This window comes from Phyllobates terribilis, unplaced genomic scaffold (genome assembly GCF_046119375.1).
Source record: "Phyllobates terribilis strain yellow unplaced genomic scaffold, ASM4611937v1 Scaffold_10__3_contigs__length_209671492, whole genome shotgun sequence".
Lineage (NCBI taxonomy): Eukaryota > Metazoa > Chordata > Amphibia > Anura > Dendrobatidae > Phyllobates > Phyllobates terribilis.
This window is the reverse complement of record NW_027362770.1, coordinates 161,885,385-161,910,331: the sequence shown is the minus strand read 5'-3', so window position 1 is coordinate 161,910,331 and position 24,947 is coordinate 161,885,385. Positions and strand designations below refer to the sequence as shown.

Below are 24,947 nucleotides of genomic sequence, written 5' to 3'. Positions count from 1 at the left end.
TTAAGCCATGATCTTGCAGAATGACTAACAAAAGTCTTCCGAGATCTTTCCCCCCCTTTCAGTCAATACAAGGTTTACCGTCCCTTTAAAATCCCAATATAAGGAGGTGACATCGCCGGGTAGTCAGACCTGATAAGGCTTCACCAAGACCAGATCAAGTCGTCAAATTGTGATCTGCCAAGTTGAGAGTGTCATTCACATTGAGGTCCCTACAGACATTTTCTTAGTCCTAGGACTGAACATGTATCATGTACTCGGCTTATCTGAGAATTAATGGCATCTTTACTCAAAGCTTTGTTTTTTTCCGGTTAATGGCCTTTTAATACAAGAACCAGTTTAGAGAGATTCATAATCCCTGAGCTTTACATTAAAAAATCTTTTTGGGTCAGAAGAAAATCCTTTATATGACCATGGAACTAAAAAAAAAAAAAATAAAATAAAAGAAAAATAAAAAAAAAAAAAAAAAAAAAAAACAAAATACGGCGAGAATTAATATTAAAAAACCAAAAAAAGGAGTTGTTGTAGCTTTAAGACATATTTGATACCATAATACTAAAAGGAAGGTTTTTACATAAACACTCATAATAGAGAAATATTCCACAGGTGTGGGATTCGACCTCAGGGAACCTCACTGAGCTTGCGCTAAGTGGATAAACCCCTTTAAATAGAGGGGACCGGTCACCAGGTCAGAAGTTGCCAGTTTTTGCCTTTATTATTTTTCCCATTGTTCCCCTGGTTATTCTGTTTTTTTGTTTTTTAAAAATTCGCCATACGGTTCCAGAGATCTCCGTTATTTTTCATTGTCCTTTCCTTGGGGGTGTGGCTTCACAAGAGCCTAAAGACACGCCCCTGAGGATCCCATGAACCACACCCCCTCAGTAAAGGCCATAATAATGACCACTAAATACAACCCCTGGCAAAAATTATGGAATCCCCGAGCTCGGAGGATGTTCATTCAGTTGTTTAATGTTGTTGAAAAAAAAAGCAGATCACAGACATGGCACAAAACTAAAGTCATTTCAAATGGCAACTTTATGGCTTTAAGAAACACTAAAAGAAATCAAGATTAAAAATGTGGTACTCAGTAAGGGTAATTTTTTTCAGACCAAGCAGAGGGAAAAATGATGGAATCACTCAATTCTGAGGAAAAAATTATGGAATCATGAAAAACAAACACACAAAAGAACACTCCAATACATCACTAGTATTTTGTTGCACCACCTCTGGCTTTAATAACAGCTTGCAGTCTCTGAAGCATGGACTTAATGAGTGACAAACAGTACTCTTCATCAATCTGGCTCCAACTTTCTCTGATTGCTGTTGCCAGATCAGCTTTGCAGGATGAAGCCTTGTCATGGACCATTTTCTTCATCTTCCACCAAAGATTTTCAATTGGCTTGAGATCCGGACTATTTGCAGGCCATGACATTGACCTTATGTGTCTTCTTTCAAGGAATGTTTTCACAGTTTTTGCTCTATGGCAGGATGCATTAATATCTTGAAAAATGATGTCATCATCCCCAAACATCCTTTCAATTGATGGGATAAGAAAACTGTCCAAAATATCAATGGAAACTTGGGCATTTATTGAAGATGTAATGACAGCCATCTCCCCAGTGCCTTTACCTGACATGCAGCCCCATATCATCAATGACTGAGGAAATTTGCATATTCTCTTCATGCAGTCATCTTTATAAATCTAATTGGAAAAGCACCAAACAAAAGTTCCAGCATCATCACCTTGCCCAATGCAGATTCGCGATTCATCACTGAATATGACTTTCATCCAGTCATCCACAGTCCATGATTGCTTTTCCTTAGCCCATTGTAACCTTGTTTTTTCTGTTTAGGTGTTAATGATGGCTTATGTTTAGCTTTTCTGTATGCAAATCCCATTTCCTTTAGGCGGTTTCTTACAGTTCGGTCACAGACATTGACTCCAGTTTCCTCCCATTCGTTCATTTGTTTTGTTGTGCATTTCCTGGTTTGGAGACATATTGCTTTAAGTTTCCGGTCTTGACGCTTTGATGTCTTCCTTGGTCTACCAGTATGTTTGCCTTTAACAACCTTCCCATGTTGTTTGTATTTGGTCCAGATTTTAGACACAGCTGACTGAACAACCAACATCTTTTGCAACATTGCGTGATGATTTACCTTCTTTTAAGAGTTTGATAATCCTCTCCTTTGTTTCAATTGACATCTCTCCAGTTGGAGCCATGATTCATGTCCGTCCACTTTGTGCAACAGCTCTCCAAGGTGTGATCACTCCTTTTTAGATGCAGACTAACGAGCAGATCTAATTTGATGCAGGTGTTAGTTTTGGAAATGAAAATTTACAGGGTGATTCCATAATTTTTTCCTCAGAATTGAGTGATTCCATAAATTTTTTCCCTCTGCTTGGTCTGAAAAAAATTACCCTTACGGAGTACCACATTTTTTTTTCTTGATTTCTTTTAGTGTTTCTTAAAGCCATAAAGTTGCCATTTGAAATGACTTTAGTTTTGTGCCATGTCTGTGATCTGCTTTTTTTCAACAACATTAAACAACTGAAAGAACATCCTTCGAGCCCGGTGATTCCCTAATTTTTCCCAGGGGTTGTAAAAAGGCCCATATCTCTGGAACCGTATGGTGGATTTTAAAAAAACAAAAATCTGAATACTCAGGGGAACAGCAGGTATAAAATAAAAGCAAAAACTGGTCAGTTTGGTGATAGGTCATCTTTAAAAGGCACCTTAAAAGGCCAAATCCACTTGCAGTACCCTAAAATCTAATCATTTTTCTGGCTCCTTATGCTGTACAGGATTTTCTCAGTTTCTTCCCTCAAATCCTATACAAGTCTTCATTTATCAATACAGACTAACAGTGGGACTGTCTTTATCACCTATGGCAAACAACGTTCAACTTTCATTTGCTGCAGAAAAATGAAAAACTGCAATTGGTTACATTTGACCCCGGCAGTTTCTCATGAAGTCTCCTTGTCCACGAGACAGTCATCACCATTTCCTTTGGGACAGCCACTCCCCCTCCAACACCCAACTCCCCAAGCCAGTCACCTTCATCTCTCCTGCCCCCTTACACAGTCACACCCCCCTCCATTCACCTCCATGACAATCAACCCCGACCCTCCCTCCCCTGGCTCCCAAAGACAGTCAGTCAATCCCATTCCCAAACATCTCCACACCCCCAAGACAGTTGACCGCATTCCACCACCTCACGAGAGTCACCCCTATATAAACAAAAAAGAAAGAATGGGAAAAATAGAAAAGGGGAAAATAAAAAAATAAAAAATTGTAAAACAAATTAATACATGTATTAAAAAAAAATAGAAAAAAAGGCAAAAACTGGAATTTTTTTTTTTTTTTTTTTACAGCAGGAGCCTATGGGTGACATCTCGCCTTAGGCCTATACTCAAGCAGTTAGTCAGTAGATCACTCCCTCTGTCATAGGCGCTAAACATGATGTGTTTCTAAAGTGCCAGATCCTGATGGCAGCAAGAAACCAGGACCACTAATTACGGCAAATGACTAAAATAACATTAATGAGGATAAAGAGAGAGAAGTGTGAAAGCCTGGTACATCTGAAAGCTCATGTTATACCGGAAAGGCTCCATATACACCGCCCCCCCCACACACACCATTCATGTAGACTCCCCGCTAATTATATCCTATTGACTCCAGATCAAGCGCTGAGAGGGCTTAAGTCACCTGATCTGGGTTTTAATGCATTTAAGCCCTCCAGCCTTACGGATGCTCTGAGAGGAGAGATCACCGGCAAGGTCCGGATATCAAGACCTTAATAATAAATTAATTAATCTGGTCCATCACGCTCTGGAGGACCCATCCTGTTCTGCATTATACAGACATCCCACTGATTTGATGTAGCTTGATGTAATACTTCATTTCATCTGTGGTGGTGCTGCAGGAAAACTGAGCACTTCCTGCAAGGTTTACTCACAAATCACAACTGATCGCAAATTTGTAAGGTCTTTACATGTATTTATAGTTACAGGGGATCTCTATTACAACCCCTCTTAGTTAGAAGGTCCTCTTAATAAGCTGATCACAAGCCTAGACCGCTCGTGATCATCAGCGATCAGTGTATAAACCTGGCAATTTTCCTGCAGCGCGCCTCCGCAGGGGAAGAAAGGTATTACGTCTTGTTCATTCATTCAAATCAACGGGTTGTTTGTGTATTGCAGGACAAGACAGGTCCTCCAGAGCAAGAGAGACGCTCTCTACTCTGGCCAAAAAGTAGTCATCCAGGACATAGGACCCCAAACCCAAAAGGGGAGATCAAAATGAGTTTTATAAGGTAGAGAAGCTGAAAAAAGGATAAGACCATCAAGTCCGACCTATAATCCTACAGAGTTTATCCATAGGAAGACTAAAACCCCCTATGAGGAAGAGGCAAGAGGCCAAGTGCCCCATAGAGGTTTTCGGTCTTGGCTATGGAGGACACATCTGCAAGGATCGTCTCTTTTCTTGCTATGGTAATAGTACACCCTTTTTAAGAGCTTACACCGGAGGAGGCAGCAGAAGCAAACACTTTCTGGGTACACACAGAGGTTATTGTTATGATCCACTCGACCTGGAAACTACATGAACTCCACCTTTTTAGTAAACTTCCTCGGAGTAGTTACGTGGTATGTTCCTATCCAAAGGCGCAAGGAAAGAAGAACATAACACCCACTGAATTACTACAGTCATAACCAAGGGATCTCAGTGCCAAATCAGCACTGTCGTTCCCGTCCATAAACCTGTACAGAGATACTACCAGCTGCCCCATTCACTTGAATTGAGGCATACTGCGGTTTCCCTGCATAGTGGGTGGCAACAGAGCTGATAGTGGGGGTTTTGGAACCCGAAGCTCCAGAGCAGTTTCATCACTTTTCATGCATAGTGGAAGCCTGGCCCCTAAATTAACAAGATCATGGGGGTCCCAGAAGTCAGACCCGTAGGGATATGCCATCACTTTATGAAATGGCGAGATATTTGGCCGACGACTCGGAGAGTCACCATTCATCATCTGCGGCTTGCAATAGAGGAACGAGCCAGCTCTCGGAGCAAGGTCGTCCTGCCCGCCGCAGCGGCGAAGTCATTTAACACCCCAGTCTCCTCTGTGCCTTTCCTTACTTTTCCAAAACACATGTGCAGAACGCCCCAGGCCACCGGCGAGCAGCCATAGCAACAGCGGAGAGAAGAGACGGGGTCTTGTTGTACAGCGAGGGTTATAAATAGCCGAGAGTATGAAATGCCAACTGCGAGCGGTACTGACTCACCCATCACGCTGGAATGCAATTAACAAGCTCAATAAAGCTGAAAAGGGGGCAAGGACGCCATGAAGACCCCACTAAACGGGAATGCCCTTATTAGTGAAAGGTGGAGTGACCACTGGGACCTCTCTCATCATTAAAATGAAAAGTTGTGCACCACTTAGCAAAGTTCTGTTGGGTCGACATCCATTGGCCTCGCTTCATTCCAGGTCAGACCAATAAAATATTCTAAACCCAATAGTAGGACTCCAAATTATCCTCTCGACTCTCGCTTGGAGGCTCCAAAGACAATCTTCCTCATTGAAGAACCCAACCTGTCCTGCATTACATGGACAACCCATAGATTTAAAAGGACCAGGTGTAATACCCAATCTCTCCTGCGGTTGTGCTGCAGAGAAACTGAACACTTACTGCCAGGTTTCCTCACCGATCGCAGATGATCACTAAAGGATTCACGGCACTGGGACACTTTACAATTAACTTATTGTCGAGAGACTCTTAAAACCCCGTCAGTATCGGCTGACAGTAATGTGTATGGGAACCCCGGCCAATTAGTTAAGGATACGGAAAGTCTGATGATTTCAGGCTGCCGATCTTTTTTTCTCCAGAATGGCGGCTTTCTAATAAAGAATGATTGCTACTGAGTTTGGGAGAAAAGGTCCATGATGTCTGCCGGCCGAATGGTCGTCCATCAAATGAGTAAGGTGGGCTTAAGAATTAGGGATTGTCCAAAGCGGAGAACCCTTTAAGTCACAGATTTCAGTATATAAACCCTTAGCGTAGGTATCTAGTCCACTGAGTGCAGACGATACCTCATCCAAGGGGGTGACCAAGAAGATACTTACAAGTAGGAGCCCACCAACTTTGAAGCCAAGCGTGAAGGTGTTCTGTACCTCCTTGTGGAGAAGCGGCCACACGAGGACAAGTCATTCTCCACTTGAATGAATGGAAATTACAGGAACCCTATAATGGTAGGTGTCCTCCATGCGTTACCCAGCACTTTACACAAAGTGAACGCGATCAGGGAGAAAGAAAAAAAGAAAATTCTGCAGATCTTCCTTTTATGGAAGGAACGAGAGTCAGGAAAGGTCTGCCAAGAACAAGCAGATCATCTAATTATAATCCGTACGCGCAGGGAGATCACGGAAACCAGCGATACAGAACAACCAGAACTAATCTGACGAGAAATCTCACAAGGAACCTACATCGCACAAGTCATACAAGAAAGAAAATCCCGTACCAGGTAAGGAAATATATCACATCAGCAGAGAAGAAGGCTGAAAGGCTCTGCAAGGTACGGCTTCATTTCTACTAAAATGACACAGGAGTCAACCTGTCCACTACTCCACAGCACCAGGAAAGCTAGCACCAACCTGTCCAATACTCCACAGCACCAGGAAAGCTAGCACCAACCTGTCCACTACTCCACAGCACCAGGAAAGCTAGCACCAACCTGTCCACTACTCCACAGCACCAGGAAAGCTAGCACCAACCTGTCCACTACTCCACAGCACCAGGAAAGCTAGCACCAACCTGTCCACTACTCCACAGCACCAGGAAAGCTAGCACCAACCTGTCCACTACTCCACAGCACCAGGAAAGCTAGCACCAACCTGTCCACTACTCCACAGCACCAGGAAAGCTAGCACCAACCTGTCCACTACTCCACAGCACCAGGAAAGCTAGCACCAACCTGTCCACTACTCCACAGCACCAGGAAAGCTAGCACCAACCTGTCCACTACTCCACAGCACCAGGAAAGCTAGCACCAACCTGTCCACTACTCCACAGCACCAGGAAAGCTAGCACCAACCTGTCCACTACTCTACAGCACCAGGAAAGCTAGCACCAACCTGTCCACTACTCTACAGCACCAGGAAAGCTAGCACCAACCTGTCCACTACTCTACAGCACCAGGAAAGCGAGTACCAACCTGTCCACAACACCAGGGTAGGGAGCTCCAACCTGTCCACTACTACAGACCATCAGGGATGCAAGTACAGACATCCCTACTACTCCAGACCACCAGGAAAGCAAGCATCAACTGTCCACTACTCCAGACCACCAGGAAAGCAAGCATCAACCTCTCTACTATTCTAGACCATCAGGCATTAACCTCCCCAGTACCCTAAAAGTCACCATGGAAGCAATTATCTTGTCAAACACCCTAGACCACCAGGAAGGCAGCCATTAACCCCTTTAGTACCCCAAGCTCCCAGGAAAGCAGGAATTAAGAGGATATTACCATCTGACTTAGAGATGGCAGATCGATCAGTTTTTCATTTCACAACAGCATCCCTGGACACCGGCTGTGGAGAGCGCTGCAGCTAGCCTCGTTCACATGAATGGAGGTGTGCTGCGGTTTCCCTGCACAGGAGGTGGCAGAGTCATTAGTATATGCAGCCACTTCAGTCTTTCTCTGCTCCCTGGCCACACGCTGTGCAGAGAAACTGCAGCAGGCCAAGCTTTAATTGAGTGAATGGGGCTGGAAGCAGTTCTTGTCCTGGCCAGGAGGCCGGGAGCGCTGCTCTGCAGGGGAAAAAAAAACAAACTATGAAGTCGCAGCAGGTTGGAATCAAACTACAATTAGCAGTTTAGAGTGCAACATGATTTCCGTTCCCTACACATTATACTGCCTCTCAACACTGCACAGACTTGTTCATGTACCTCCCTCTAACGAAGCATGGCTTAAGAAATCATATAGTATTAAGGATATAAAAGTGAAAAAAGGAATGAAAAGCGAATGAGGAAGCGCGACAGCCGAGTGTCATAAATAGGGATGTCACATACATTGTCTACTTCAAGTCATCGAGAGATGGGGTTAAAGACAAAATGTCAGAAGTCATTAAAATTTATAGAAGAGGATGAAAGCATGTACCGAAAGGATATTACCAGAAAGAACAAGGAATTCACATCATTTCTCAGCAAAATATCTAAAAATATCATAGAAGCAACTTGGCACCAAAGAAAGAAGACTGGCATAGCCGAAGGAAAAGGACGATTTTGAGCGAACGCTTCTCCTACTATTTACTACATAGAAACCAATTGTCACTGTGCACATACATTACAGATCATGTATTATACTCCAGAGCTGCACTCACTATTCTGCTGGTGCAGTCACTGTGTACATACATTACTGATCCTGAGTTACATCCTGTATTATACTCCAGAGCTGCACTCACTATTCTGCTGGTGCAGTCACTGTGTACATACATTACATTACTGATCCTGAGTTACATCCTGTATTATACTCCAGAGCTGCACTCACTATTCTGCTGGTGCAGTCACTGTGTACATTACATTACTGATCCTGAGTTACATCCTGTATTATACCCCAGAGCTGCACTCACTATTCTGCTGGTGCAGTCACTGTGTACATACATTACTGATCCTGAGTTACATCCTGTATTATACTCCAGAGCTGCACTCACTATTCTGCTGGTGCAGTCACTGTGTACATACATTACATTACTGATCCTGTATTGATCCTGAGTTACATCCTGTATTATACTCCAGAGCTGCACTCACTATTCGGCTGGTGTAGTCACTGTGCACATTCATTACTGATCCTGAGTTACATCCTGTATTATACACCAGAGCTGCGCTCACTATTCTGCTGGTGTAGTCACTGTGTACATACATTACATTACTGATCCCTGAGTTACCTCCTGTATTATAATCCAGAGCTGAACTCACTATTCTGCTGGTGCGGTCACTGTGTACATACATTACATTACATTACTGATCTTGTACCGATCCCGAGTTACAGCCTGTATTATACCCCAGAGCTGCACTCAATATGTTGCTTTTTACTGAATATTTCCAATGACAAAACACCAGAATTCTGAATGCAGCTGTGGAGTATAATAAAGGGTGGAACTGGTTAATCCACATGAATGAAGAATCATATTCACAATGACAGTCAGTCATTAATTTACTACACGACCGCCATATCCAGGCTTCTACACCGCAGACATAGTGAACAATAACTTTACTGTCAGAGCTTAATGTACTAGGGAAATATCTAAACTGCGCAATTATGGATTTCACAGAAGATTTACATCACTGCCTACCAATTAAAATACTGAAGGAAATGTATACAATACATGGGCAGGACCACACACAGAAGCCTAAAATACCCCACAGACAGTCACTCTCATTGCTCTGTAGCTTTAGAGGGGTGGTCTCACCAGACGCTCAGTCTCAGCAACCCCAGCGAGCAGCTTTTTTTTACTGGGAGAAGCTGCGGCCACTACTGGAGAAATGTCTAGTCCACCCAAACAGGAAGCTTTTGTACACAGTGGACCTCAATTCTTGGGCATAAAGGGTTCCCGTGCGGCAGACCCCCTCTTTAGGTTGTCAAAAGGCAAATGCCATGATTCGTAAACAGATGACAACACAGCAAAGGGTTCTCATTGTTGAAAGTTGTCAGAAGAAGGGTACAAAAATATTTCCAGGGAATTACATATACTATGAAACACAGTAAAGATGGTCATCAAGAAGTGGCTTAAATTTGGCACAACAGAGACATTACCTAAAACTGGATGTTCCTCAAAAATTGATGAAAAGACAAGAAAATTGGTCCGGGAGGTTGCCAACAGGCCTACAGCAAAATTAAGGGAGCTTCAAGAAGTACTGCATGTGATAGTCTCTCATATTCTTTGTATGTCTGGCCTGTGGGGTTGAGTGGCAAGACGGAAACCTTTTCTTTCAAAGACATACAATCCCGGTTATGTTTTGCCAAAACCTACATCAAAGTTTGCCAAAAGCAGGTGGGAAAATGTTCTGCTCTGATGAGACCAAGTTTGAACTTTTTGGCCATAATTTTAAAAAGGTATGTTTGTTGCAAAGTCAACACTGTACATCACAAAAAGAACACCAAACCCACAGTGAAGCATGATGGAGGCAGCATTATGCTTTGGGGCTGTTTATTGGCAGCTGGAACTGGGCCTTTTGTCAAAGTGAAGGGAGTTCTGAACAGTTCCAAATATCAGTCAATTTTGAAACAAAACCATCAGGCCTCTGCTAAAAAGATGAAGAGGAATTACACCTGAATGCCATCATAAATTCAAAAGGGTAGTACGGAGTTATGGAAATAAGCTTTGCATATGCACAGACCCGGCTAAATTCCAGACGCTCACAAGGAGGTGTCAGGACACACAGAGCATCGCAGCTACGATAGAAAGGAGTCAGGCATCCAGAGCATTGCAGCTACGATAGAAAGACGTCAAGACACAGAGCATTGTAGCCATGACAGAAAGGAGTCAGGACACAGAGCATCGCGGCTTACGGTGAAGTCACAGACTAGTCAGAATACCCATGGTGACCCGTCTACCACTGAAAATGCACACACTGGACCAGCGACTGAAGAAGGTGCCTGGTCTGATGAATCCCCCGTTTTCCATCAGGTGGGCAGCCGTGTGCTTGGTTGTCACTTACCTGGGAAGAGAGGGCACCAGGTTGCCCTATGGGAAGAAGATGGGCTAGAGCTGTATTGGTGGCATCACAGGGGCTGCACCATATAAGACATATTAGGTCTTAATGTTATCGCTGAACGGTGTTCATGCAGCATAGGAGTTGATGGCAGAAGCATGTCCCTATACAGCACAACATCTTGGGAACCAAATCCCCACAAGATTTCCAGCAGCGGCAGCCCCCGCACAGAATATTCCTCCACTGTCACAAACACACAACACATTTGCTGAATATATTCATTAACACTACCTACATGCCACAGATGGGGACTACAACTCCAATTAATCATAAGAGGTTATGCGTGGGGGTCCGCCATAATGGCACCAAACACCGCCCTCCCCCTCCCCCATGAGGTGCCTCGGTTTACATTGGGAAAAATAATAAAAAAAATAATTGGACGTTCGCACCCCCCACATCCAAAAGCAGATGCATGACAGATTGCAATACCCACGGGTTTAGTACTCATGGTAGCAAAGATGGGATCAAGAATGGAAAAAAAAAAATGTAAATATTGCAAATTTGCAAATTAATTTGACCAAGCCGGCTCTGCTACATCTCTCCAAGCAGCGACGTCTTGTATTCTGCCCCCTGTGTAATAAAGGCTAGTTCTCCTGCATCTGGATGAGAGTGCGGGGGATTAAGCCATTGACTGTAGAGCATTACTGACAGATTAGATGGTGGGTAAATGGGTGGTTGGGGGAAGCGGGCGAAGAAAAAGCAATTCTCCTGTTTACACCTGACCTGCGAGGACGAGATAAAATAACAGGGTAGCAGATGGCTGCGTTGCTCTTGGGAGAAGCGGCGTGTGACATTCAGGCTCTGGGTACTTACAGGCGGTGGCTGCAGCTGGTGGCACAGTGCTCTGGCTGCATGGTTGGCGTTCAGCCTGCCAGCACCTGCATTATTCCTGCACGGCTGCTGCTGCTGTGACCTTTTTCCATCCGCACGATCCTTAGCATTTCATCATTTCCTGTGTGTGCAGCTGAAATCCTTGCAGCTCAGGGTAAGGTCATTCCTGCACACTGCAGCAGGAATCCCGCACTCCTCCTCCTCCTCGCTGCTGCTGCTGACAGCACAGTGACATGTTTACATATTGCAGCAGCAGCAGCAGCGCCCTCCCCTCCACAGGTACAGCGACACGTCAAACCCACGCCGCACACGGCGAGCCTGGGGAGGCGCAACATCGCCATTTATACTCAATAACAGGCTGAAATAATTAAATGCGTGTGCGCATATATTCTATACATACACACCTGTAAACACTGTAAAATGTGTGTCTGTATATTCACTGCTCAAAAAAATAAAGGGAACACTCACAAAACACATCCTAGATCTGAATGAATGAAATATTCTCATTGAATACTTTGTTCTGTACAAAGTTGAATGTGCTGACAACAAAATCACACAAAAATCATCAATGGAAATCACATTTATTAACCAATGGAGGCCTGGATTTGGAGTCACCACCAAAATTAAAGTGGAAAAACACACTACAGGCTGATCCAACTTTGATGTAATGTCCTTAAAACAAGTCAAAATGAGGCTGAGTATTGTGTGTGGCCTCCACGTGCCTGTATGACCTCCCTACAACGCCTGGGCATGCTCCTGATGAGGCCGAGTATTGTGTGTGGCCTCCACGTGCCTGTATGACCTCCCTACAACGCCTGGGCATGCTCCTGATGAGGCTGAGTATTGTGTGTGGCCTCCACGTGCCTGTATGACCTACCTACAACGCCTGGGCATGCTCCTGATGAGGCTGAGTATTGTGTGTGGCCTCCAGGTGCCTGTATGACCTCCCTACAACGCCTGGGCATGCTCCTGATGAGGCTGAGTATTGTGTGTGGCCTCCAGGTGCCTGTATGACCTCCCTACAACGCCTGGGCATGCTCCTGATGAGGTTGCGGATGGTCTCCTGTGGGATCTCCTCCCAGACCTGGACTAAAGCATCCGCCAACTCCTGGACAGTCTGTGGTGCAACGTGACGTTGGTGGATGGAGCGAGACATGATGTCCCAGATGTGCTCAATCGGATTCAGGTCAGGGGAACGGGCGGGCCAGTCCCTGCTCAAGAAGGCACATGTGCAGGCCGGTCTGAAGTTCGCCAATTAACACCTGAATGGTTCTGTGAGGTATTAGGAGAAGATGCTGTGGTCAGAGGAGACAAAAATTGAGATCTTTGGAATAAACTCAACGTGTTTGGAGGAAGAAGAAGGAGGAGTACAACCCTAAGAACATTGTCCCAACCGTGAAGCATGGTGGGGGAAACATACTTTGGGGGTGCTTTTCTGCAACGGGGACATGACGACTGCACCGTACTGAAGGGAAGATGGATGGGGTCATTTATCACGAGATTTTGGCCAACAACCTCCTTCCCTTAGTAAGAGCATTGAAGGTGCAAGACAATGATCCAAAACATACAGCCAAGGCAACAAAGGAGTGGTTCAAAAAGGAGCACAGTAAGGTCATGGAGTGGACTAGCCAGTCTCCAGACCTTAATCACATAGAAAACTTATGGAGGGAGTTGAAGCTTCGATTTGCCAAGCGACAGGCTCAAAATCTGAAAGATTTAGAGATGATCTGCAAAGAGGAGTGGACCAAAACTCCTCCTGACATGTGCACAACCCTCATCATCAACTACAAAAAACGTCTGACTGCTGTGCTTGCCAACAAAGGTTTTGCCACCAAGTATTAAGTGTTGTTTGCCAGAGGGATCAAATACTTATTTCTCACTGCAAAATGCAAATAAATGTATCTAATTTATACAATGTGATTTTCTTGATTTCTTTTTTGGATATTCTATCTCTCAAATGTTAAAATGAACCTACCTTTAAAATTATAGACTGTTCATGTCTTTGTCAGTGGGCAAACTTACAAAAACAGCAAGAGATCAAATACTTATTTCCCACACTGTGTATGTGTGGCGCCCCTGAGGGTTTGACCACCACAGGGATGCTGCACTTCTTTAATGGGGTGTGGTATCTTTCCTTCGAGGTAAGGATGGTGCAACTGTCAGGACCACACCTCTGCATCCAACACCACACTTCTCCCACCAGAGGGGGCTAATAGGCACCAGTGTGCTGCCCCAGCTATATTATATATATATATATATATATATATATATATATATATATATATATATATATATATATATATATATATATATATATATATATATATATATATATATATATATATATATATATATATATATATATATATATATATATATATATATATATATATATATATATATATATATATATAAATAATAGTCTTATCCCGTCTGTCAGTCCAGGAAATCCCGCATCGCTCATTGGTCCGGCAGCGGCCAATCAGCGCCGCGGGATTTCTGAAAAAAGATGGCGGCCGTTAGCGGCTCAGCAGCGATGCAGCCGGGAGATGACCGGCGCGAGGCGCTCATCTTCCGACCGCCGGCGCCGCTGACCTCCGTGCGGCTAGGGTGTCAAGGGAGGACCGGGGAGCGGCGCTGCGGGTCGGGATACTTCTGCTGCGAGCGCCCGCTCATGTCCCGGGTTCTCGCAGCGGAAGTAGCTGCACAGGCAGCGGCGCTCCCCGGTCCTCACCAATACGATTCGCTAATTGGTCACGATCTCTCGCCGCGACCAATCACCGATCTTGGCGCCAAATCGGTCATTGATCGCGGGCAGCGTCCGCGACCAATCAGCACAGCAGTGTTTAAATGTGTCTGCAAGATCTGTGATTGGTCGCGGACGCTATTTAAATGTGGCGCCCAAATAGGTGATTGGTCGCGGGCAGCGTCCGCAACCAATCAGCACAGCGGTGTTTAAATGTGGCGCCAAGATCTGTGATTGGTCGCGGACGCTATTTAAATGGAGCACCCAAATCAGTGATTGGTCGCGGGCAGCACCCGCGACCAATCAGCGATTTTGAACACAAATGTCCGGACCTTAGTAACACCAAGCGGCTACTGTCAGGAGATCATCAGCTAGAGTGTCAAGGGAGGACCGGGGAGCGGCGCTGCCGGTTGGGATACTTGAGCGGGCGCTCGCAGCAGATGTCCCAGCTTCTCGCAGCGGAAGTAGCCGCACAGGCAGCGCCGCTCCCCGGTCCTCACTAATACGATTCGCTGATTGGTCGGGTGCGGAGACCGCGACCAATCAGTGATCTTGGCGCAAAATGTAAACACCGCTGTGCTGATTGGTCGCGGCCGCTGCCCGTGATCAATCACCGATTTGGGCGCCACATTTAAATAGTGGCCGCGACCAATCAGCGATATTGCCGCCAAATTTAAACACCGCTCTGCTGATTATTCGTGACAGGTAACCGCGACCAATCAGCATTATTGGCGCCACATTTAAATACAGCTCTGCTAATTGCGCCCGGTCAGCCGCATACATATTCTAGAATAGCCGATGCGTTAGAATCGGGCCACCATCTAGTATTTAATAAACAGCCATCTTGGGCTCATGGTCTTTTGATTGTGATCTTCATCACTGAACATAGCTTTCTGTGTGAACCTGCAGTTGATGGGGACACGGTCCTCGTACTCTGGCCTTGAGTCGAAGAGCGGGCAAGAATTAAAGGTTGTCTCTACCTGGTCAAGGTCCCTGCCCAAGAAGGCCTGGAGCAGAGAAGTCTAGCTCCACCGCAAAAGGATCCCAGGTGGATGCAGATGGAGCAGTATACGCCACCTGTCCTCGCTATTCTGGCCTAGTCAGAGGGATTCCTGCTGCAAAAGGGGTACCGGCCCCCGATATCTGACTTTGTTACTCTAGGTCTCAGTTGGAGTAGCCCGGAGGCTCAGTGGATCACATCGGGTAACGGAGTGGAGTCGCCACCCGTACCCTTGTTCTGTGCATAGTCCAGAGGGAGACCCGGCCTTTCTACACACACGGCTAGGAGAGGACTTAGTTTGAAGTCTAGGAACACTGTGGTGCAGGGGTCCTGGCTAAAGCACCTGAATTACTCGGAGGTTGTCGGACCCCCGGTCCTGGTGGCCGCAGAGCCCCGTGAGGAGCAGGGAGAAGCCTTGCAGCTGCATGCTCTACCGTGAGTAAAAACCCTGGAAGTCTACCCCTATGGCCTCCGGACTCTCTATTTCTGCACCGCACAGCACAGCACCAGAATTCCTCCACTACAACTCCCTCCATCCGCCTCTCTGCCCTGAGGCCCTGCTCCGCCTGTGGGGAGTAGCACCATCTCCTGCTGCCACTACATCCCGCCTCAGAGGACTGCCGCAGCGCTGGTGGCGATCACCAGACACCACGGGTGGCGTAGTTGATAATAACTACTCAACCCTGATAGCCCATTACTTTTATGTGACGTCCCTGGGCACGGAAAGGGCCCAGGCCACGACTGCTTCCCTCGACATCTGACCCGGCTCCGAGTACCCCATCTCCCAGGGAGGGGTGTGAGCGTCACATATGTATGTAGATAGAGAGATATATCTATATCTCAATATCTATCACGGAGATGGATCGCTGATGTTTTTGGGATTTGTTGGCTACAAAAGGCACAGGAAACTTGGTAAAAGTTGAAGGAAGGATGACTGCAGCACGTTCTCGGCAAACACTGGAGGCAAATTTGCACTCATCAGCCCAGAAGCTGCGCATGGGACGTACTTGGACGTTCCAACATGACAACGATCCAAAACACAAGGCCAAGTCGACCTGTCATTGGCTACAGCAGAACAAAGTGAAGGTTCTGGAGTGGCCATCTCAGTGTCCTGACCTCAATATCATTGAGCCACTCTGGGGAGATCTCAAGCGCGCCGTTCATGCTATACAGCCCAGGAATTTACAGGAACTGGAGGCTTTTTGCTAGGAAGAATGGGCAGCTTTACCATCTGAGAAAATAAAGAACTTCATCAACAACTACCACAAAAGACTTCAAGCCGTCATTGCTGTTAGAGGGGGCAATACACGGTATTAAGAACTGGGGGATGTGAACTTTTGATCAGGGTCATTTGGATGTTTTTGGTTGTCATTAAGATTTAAAAAGAGAAAACACAGTAGTTTGACAATAAATGGCTTCACCCAACCAATAACCATGAGTGGAGAAAAAGTATTTTTGTTATCATTCATATTCTCTGAAACAAGACCAAGAAAGGAAAAATTCTGCCGGGGTATGTAAACTTTTGAGCACAACTGTACATATACATTCCTATATTAAACACACAGTATTTACGTATGTATGTATCATATACACGTAAATGATATACACGCACACCTGTAAATACGTGTGTATTATATACATTATACATACACACCTATAAGTATACTAAAACAAACTGGTATAGTAATAAAATAGCAGAATCAATATACAAAAAGAAAAAAACTATTACTATACAACATATTTGAATAATAGTAAGTATAAAAACGTAAAGAATTTTCCCTCTAAAGATGTAAGATTACTTTAGGGGTGTAAGTGTTAAATGGAGGGTTTCCTAGCAAATATATCTGATAGAAGGCTCAGATGTGTGTCACCGAGTAGCTGTAGTGTGGCCACGTGTCATCTAGACATGTGACCACTGCAGCCAATCACTTGACTTAGATTTCTTGTCCTCCAATCTTAACATTACCCTGGAGGACAATGATCGCCAATCACGTATGTAGGCAGCACGGCGAGTAAAATGGAGACTGTCGGGAAGAAAGTGTTAAAAGGGGTATGTCCAAGATTAGGAAAAAAAAAAAAAACTTGGCCGCTTTACTCCGGAAACAGCACCACCCCTGTACAAAAGGTTGTGGATATTATTGCAGTTGAGAAACACTGCTGTAAATGGGACTGAAGTGTAATACCGCACACAACCTGAAGACAGGTGAGGTGCCATGGTTTTTTGGGGGGGGGATTTTTACGTCTTTGACGCCAATGTTTATGGCTACAGGGCACAGAGCTTGCAATCTATTGTCCCCCCTCGCAGGCGCCAGTATTCCAAGAAGGAGGAGGAGGGGGCGAGTAACCTTCAGGACAAGGTGCTCACATTGTGCCTTGATAGCAGGAGAAGTAAAATTGCCGCAGCTATAAATATGTCACCACAATAAGGACCTTTGTCCTGGCCGGTGAAGACGAGGAAGCGCTGAGCACAAGTCTACGAAGCTGCTGACGGTTTAATAAAAAGGAGCTGTTTTTAGGAAAACACGGCGAGGTCTCGAATCAAAAACATGACGACCTCAGAGCAAAGACGTCAGCCAAAAAAAAAAAAAGACAGCAAAAATATACACACCGCCCGCTGGTGTCTTTCACCACTACAGTAAGGATTGCAGATAATCTCCCAGCCCCCCCCCCCCCCCCCATCATTGACATAAAACAGCTCATTGTTTCGGGCGACAAGTCACAACATGGGCGACGTTTGGATCAAAAAGTCAATTATGTGATATTACAGGTCACAGGAAAACCAAGGAGGAGACAGCAGTGAGACATCAGAGGAAAATCCTAAAAAAGGCCAAAACAACCTAAAAAATGTGACTCATCTCATTATATTACCCAATTTCTGGACCTTCATGAATTTACAGAGCTTCTTCAGGTGCCACCTTGGAAGGACCTCCACCCAAGAGATCGCCTCGTCTCTCCATTTCTGTACTGGAGAATGACTCCCCCCAAAACAGTTGACCCCCCCCCCACCTGTACCGACACCCTTCATATCCCCAGAAATCGTTCCCAAGATGTAGGACATAAAGAGCCTTTTGTATCTGTGCCAGATGACAATGAAGTGTGGAGTCTCCCCTGGGCGTGTCTAAACCTGTCAAGTGTCCTGTAGAAGGGTCACTAAACCAGCCCATTCTCCCCTCGAGCGACATGGATGACGCCTTCGACTAGATCCACAGCAAGCTTCAGGAAAGGACCGATGCATGATGGGCAGGAGAACCATTGTTATTTGGCACATGTGCGGATCCCCATCTTACTTCCGCGAAAATAATCGAATGTGCAAGACTCTTAGGGTCATCTTCTATCTTGTTGCCAGAAAACCGAGCATGCTTAAAGATTGTGGGCAGAGAAATCATTGTCTACTGGCACATGCGCCGGTGTAGCGCCAATGCCGGCATCCCCACATGGCTCTCCTTCCCCCTCCATGCAGGGACGCTGACATACTTAGCACCCCGGCAACGCGACGTTGTCCTGAGCATGCTCCCTGCTTCTTGCTGTCTGTGCACACAGCACTTTCCCATGCGCCTAGTGATCACACACTCCCCTGGTCCTTCTGCGGCCGGGCCCTGACCCAAAACCCCTGGTCCTTGTGCGGCCGGGCCCTGACCCAAAACCCCTGGTCCTTGTGCGGCCGGGCCCTGACCCAAAACCCCTGGTCCTTGTGCGGCCGGGCCCTGACCCAAAACCCCTGGTCCTTGTGCGGCCGGGCCCTGAACATCGAAGTAGCTCTAGCAGAAGCTGAACCAGTTCCCGGGACCAGTGTATCTGAACGTGTACCTACCCCTGTACTACATGTTGTCCGGACTGTTATCCCAGTCTTCAAATCCAGCTCTGAGACCGTCAGTGTTCGTTCTGCCTGAGGATCCAGAATCGGTGTAGACTGAATGAAGCCTAAGTCAGTGTCTGCGAACTTCAGCAGCTGCAGTACCGGGGACTGCCTAGGAGTGGTACCTAGCGGCTACCTGCATCTCAAGCCTAACTCCACCATCAGGGACCCCACTGAAAACGAGGTAGCCGCTTAGATACGCCCTTCTCCTACACAAGCCCAGCACTGTGGCACAGTAGGTCCACGAACCACGTGCGCTACCTGCGGGCATGACAGCAAGCCCCGATTTGAGAAAGATGACGACCCTAGAACCCTGTGCATGTGCAGAATATATAGCATTTCCCTACCCACAAAGTGACAAAACCACTGCACATGCACCAGTTTTCCACCAGAGTGGTCCATTTGGGATGTCTACATAAAGAATTGCCTAAGAGCCTAGCTTGGCGGGTCTGGAAACACTCAGAGGACAATTTGGAAAGTGGTACAAAAAAAGTCTTTCAAATTTCTGAAAATCTTTCAAACAAAAAGGTATTTTTATGCCTTACATCGAGGAGGAAAAGGCTTCCAATGCTAAACCTAGTGACCAGTACCCTTTGCGTTCACTAATCAAGGGACTGCTCTGTAATATGATGGCCCCCTCTTCACCTACCCAATCTAGGTCAAAATATGAACATCTCGCCAACATTGTAAATTCCACCTATGACTCAATCACCAAAACCTGACAAGTAGGAGAATCAGGAGCTCCGATGAAGAACCTGTCTTTTGCAACGTCGGGTACTATTATTACAAGTATATGTTTATGGTGTCCCGGCCCTACTATAAGCATGGACGTTCCTAATGATATTGTAGGAGAGTTCAAAATGATAATTAGCAATTCCAAAATTAAATCCTATACACGCCCTCTGGCCCGGCACTCCCAGGAAAGACGAGAAGATGAACCTGATGATAGAACTCATGGAGGGACATGAGAAAACATGACTGCCCATATCACAACCTGCCGAGACATGCGGAGGTGGAAGATGTTGTGACCACATCGAGCTTAAAAAGTTTTCATCTGGAGACTTCTGTCTCGTCACGTCAAGGTCATTAGAAAAACAATCAAAGTCGGCACTACATGAAAACGAGACCTAATAGTGTCGGTTAGTACTATGGTGACTCCATAACAATCCTGCCAATGTTGGCGGAAAGAAAAGATTGGACATGTTGGATTTCATGGAAGCCAAGCCACTTCCAAAGGTGTCTGGTAGTACCTTATTCCCCACCAAGTACACATATGTAGAGGAAAAGGTTGGAGCTTATCACACTTTGTAAATTTGAAGTCCATGGGAGGGGAAAAAAAAAAACCTCTCTTCACTCCCCAAGTACACATATGTTAGCAGAGGCAGGAGGAATTGCTGACGGATGAAGTCCACCCAACCATCCTATCTCCGGAACTAGTACTCAAAGAAATTGTGTGTCTAGACATACTTGGCCATGTCTACAGTTTTGGCCTACATCTAGACGGGCTTTGTCTTGGAGTTCGACCCCTGGAGCTATGAGAGTTGTGTGGACTTTAGCCATCAACCATTACTCACTACATCCATGTTCTCAATGGGGAATAAGCGGCGAGGAGACACCTCTGGAAGTGGCTTAGTTCTCTTGGGAACAAAACAGTTGGATTCCAACATTCCCAACATGTCCCATCCTTCTTTTTCCTAACATTTGTCACTGGGAGACTCCCTTCCAAGAAACATGGGACATGTGGGATTTCAACATGCCAGATTGCTTGTTCCTATAGGAAATATGACGCTATTAGGGGAGCTCATTCCACTCATATCATAGTGGGATCTTCTGGGAACAATCCCAAGAGTGAAGGGAGCGAGTAAAGGAGACATAACGATTCACTAGAGGAAGAACATATGAAGAGCCATGTGTAATCCTCAAACTACTCCAAAAACCTCAACTTCCAGACAACCTCTCCCAACATCAAATATCTGTATGTGGGACTGGAGATCATCAATCGTAGCCAACGAGTCAGTAAAGGATTCCCATAAAGCTGTAGCCGTGTAGTCTACCTCTGCACTAACTACAAAGACATAGATGTGATACTCACCACATCCTGACCAAACCAAACTATCACATTATACATTTCCGAACATAAATATGTGAACCAGACTAAAAATTGAAGTCCTTGAGTCGTCCAATTTTCAGCCATGTTATAGAGCAATCATCAATACGGCCACCGTCGTAGAAGAGGGTTTGCCTGTCAGCTTTTCAATGGTGTTGGACCATATACAGGCAAAACTGTCATTCGAGAGCATGGACAGGCCGAACGTCAACCACAGTAGTAATGGTGACTTTAAATGCTTGTAGCCCACCACTTCAGAAAGACCTTAGGAGGTCAATAGAAGTCAACTGGCATTATTTCTCCAGACCTCACCATGCACATATACGTTCAGGCGACTGAACAAGTGTTCTCAATGGAGAAAGTGGAGTAAGCAGATATCGGACACTTCCAATAGTGGATTATCTCATGTGATAAAAGGATTAGGCATGTTGACATTCAATATGCCCAATCCTTGTTACCTTCCCTTTCGGAGGAGAGTCAGGAGACCCCAACATAGACGCAAGATAGACGGCAGGTCTGACCACCATCAGTAACAAAGAGAATGACGGCACTTCCACTACAAAAACTAGGTGTGAACAGGTGCTTACTAAGAGCAGCTACCTCCATATATAATGAACAAATAAAGTAGCACACTAACACTGAGTATATAGATGTGAAATATGAAATATGAATAGCATAACTGCTGTAAAAAATAGAAATGAAAAAATTTTTGAAAATTTTTTTTAGCGCATGAAATATGAAGTATGGAAAATGAATAGCATTACTGCTGTAAATAAATGAGAAATCTTAGTGCATAAATTGGCCACTTCATATTTCATGTGCTAAAAAAAAATTTCAAAAATTTTTTCATTTATTTCTATTTTTTACAGCAGTTATGCTATTCATATTTCATATTTCACATCTATATACTCAGTGTTACAGTGTGCTACTTTATTTGTTCATTATATATGGAGGTAGCTGCTCTTAGTAAGCACCTGTTCACACCTAGTTTTTGTAGTGGAAGTGCCGTCATTCTCTTTGTTACTAGATTTAGCGTTGACTGAGCACTCCACCCCCACCCCCATGCCGCAGGTGGTTTTAAATGCATCAGGATCTGTCTTTCCCACACATAAGCAGACGGAGGTCTCTTAGAGAGGTATTCACATTGGTAGGTCCTGACATCGAGAAACGCCTTACCGCGGCTGTCAGGTACACATGAATTGGCCAATTTATGCGCTAAGATTTCTCATTTATTTACAGCAGTAATGCTATTCATTTTCCATACTTCATATTTCATGCGCTAAAAAAATTTTTCAAAAAATTTTTCATTTATTTCTATTTTTTACAGCAGTTATGCTATTCATATTTCATATTTCACATCTATATACTCAGTGTTACAGTGTGCTACTTTATTTGTTCATGACCACCATCAGTGGCCTCACCCTACTTTGCTCCTGTATATAGTCCAGTCGATGGCACAAGCCGCTCAGAACCATTGATCACCGACTGCAGCAGGTCAACAGCGCTGCAGCCAAACAAGAACATATACCAGCAGCAGTCGGGGGCTGGGGGTTTTCCAAAACCCCTTTAAGTCCACAATCCACAATACATCAGTTAGATTATGGAGGAGCGGAGCTGCCCTGGAGAACAGGGTAAAAATTTAACATTACCACTCTCTGAGGCAGCAGGAGAGGGAGGACATTTTGGTGACCCTTGACGCCGATTTCACAACAGCAGAGAATCCAGGATAAGAAGCCTAGGCATGCACTTAATATTTTACTAACAGCGTGAATAATGTACGAAGGCGGCAGGATAACTCTCCTGTGTGCACTTGAGGCCTCCTCAGAAGTAAAGGAGCTAAAAAGGTCAGCAAAGAGAGAAGTCCCATTTCATCTGCATCGCAACAAGTCATCGAGACGGTCACATGCAACGTTTGGGAAACATTCAGACTTTAAAGAATGCAACTAGTATGGCTGGAATTTTTATTATTTTAATTATTTTGCAGTCTCCATTAACTTTCTGTCCTACTGGTTTATCTTACCATCGTAGATGGGATCCATGGGAGATATATGACATCTGAAGGCCATCAGCAAAAAACATTACTCATGTTACCATTAGTCCCCTCCACATCACCAATTCTGGAACAAAAAGTGGGGGGAGAGGGTGGCGGCACAAGAGGAGGCTGCAAAAAAAAAAAAAAGAAAAAAGAAAAGCAGGGCCGGCCCAAGAGGAGGAGGTGGCTGCAAAAAAAAAAAGCAAAGCAGGGCTGGCCCAAGAGGAGGAGGCTGCAAAAAGCAAAAAGCAAAGCGGGGCTGGTCCAAGAGGGGGAGGCAGCAGCAAAAAGCAAAGTGGGGCCGGTCCAAGAGGAGGAGGTGGCAGCAAAAAGCAAAGTGGGGCCGGTCCAAGAGGAGGAGGTGGCAGCAAAAAGCAAAGCGGGGCCGGCACAAGAGGAGGAGGTGGCAGCAAAAAGCAAAGCGGGGCCGGCACAAGAGGAGGCGGCGGCTGCAGAAAAAAAAAAAAAAGCAAAGCGGGGCTGGTCCAAGAGGGGGAGGCAGCAGCAAAAAGCAAAGCGTGGCCGGCCCAAGAGGAGGAGGTGGCAGCAAAAAGCAAAGAGGGGCCGGCACAAGAGGAGGAGGCGGCTGCAAAAAAAAAAAGCAAAGCGGGGCCGGCAGAAGAGCCTGTAAATGATGCCACGGCTTTCCAATAAACATGCTGGAGATTAGGAGAGCATTTCCTATATGCTGACCGGCAATGTGCACAGTGTTATCATATAGTGGAGCGTAAAAATTGCATTTACATTTCTGCGTCTCCAAACACTTTCATGAAAGGGTCTCCTCTCTTATCGAGCCTTGAAAAAGATCCAAGATAAATCCACGTGCCGCCTCTGGCAAACTCTGCTCCAGTTTTCAAAAGACGCAGACATACATCAAGCCAACCGAGGAGAAGAAAGGAAGGAAGCTCCGATCAAGTCTGGAATACAAACCGGCGAGGAGCACGTTTTACATCATGTCTATCAACAGAGATTAGCGTCTCCTCTCCAGGTGAATGAGGTCCTCTCCATAGGATGGACACCCTTCTACCGGGACATTTTCAGACAAGGTCGAATAAAGCTAAAATTACTGGGGTGGACCCACTTGACTCCTAACATCTTCAGGGAGTAACATTCCACATATTTTAGTTGCCATCCAAAGGCTTCTGGCGCTTAGTCTCCACATATGACCAAAGACAAGACTTCTACTCAAGTAGAAGATTACAGCTCTTGAGGCTGCGCGAAACCTAACCACCCGTGCTGTATCTTTGATGGATTTCTAAAACTGGGCTTAAAATATTAGATTTCATGTCGGCCAAACCAATGAATATCGGCAGGATAATATGTATGAATACCCAATGACAGATGCTGGGGGAAGAATACGATGGGGTAGTTGGCCTTCAACATGCGCAATCCTTTTGTTCCACAGTAGATAAGCAGCTGCTAAAGATGTCACAAATAGCCCATTTCCTCATGCATATGTATGAGCAAGGGGTCTGGAGACACAGCTGTGGGCCAACAGCTATTTAAGGTGTATGGCCAGCCTTAAAGGGGGATCTGTCATCAAGTCAAAATTAGCCACTCTTTGCTCATGTTTTATTTCTGCTGCTCCCCTGAGTATTCCACTTTTTTTC

At 45.4% G+C, this 24,947-nt stretch overlaps 1 protein-coding gene across 5 annotated transcripts in view; it reads right to left on the bottom strand.

The window, feature by feature from the left end:
- Positions 1-24,947, bottom strand: part of PACSIN2 (protein kinase C and casein kinase substrate in neurons 2) — a 71,473-nt gene that overhangs the window by 32,209 nt on the left and 14,317 nt on the right. The window contains exon 1 of one of the 5 annotated variants that reach the window (XM_073650028.1): positions 11,579-11,865. The exons of 3 other annotated variants lie outside the window; for them this stretch is intronic. The gene's annotated coding sequence lies outside the window, so the exon portion shown is untranslated. Of the gene's footprint in view, positions 1-6,117; positions 6,253-11,578; positions 11,866-24,947 lie in introns of those variants that run through there. One more of the 5 variants, XM_073650029.1, reaches the window with a different exon arrangement.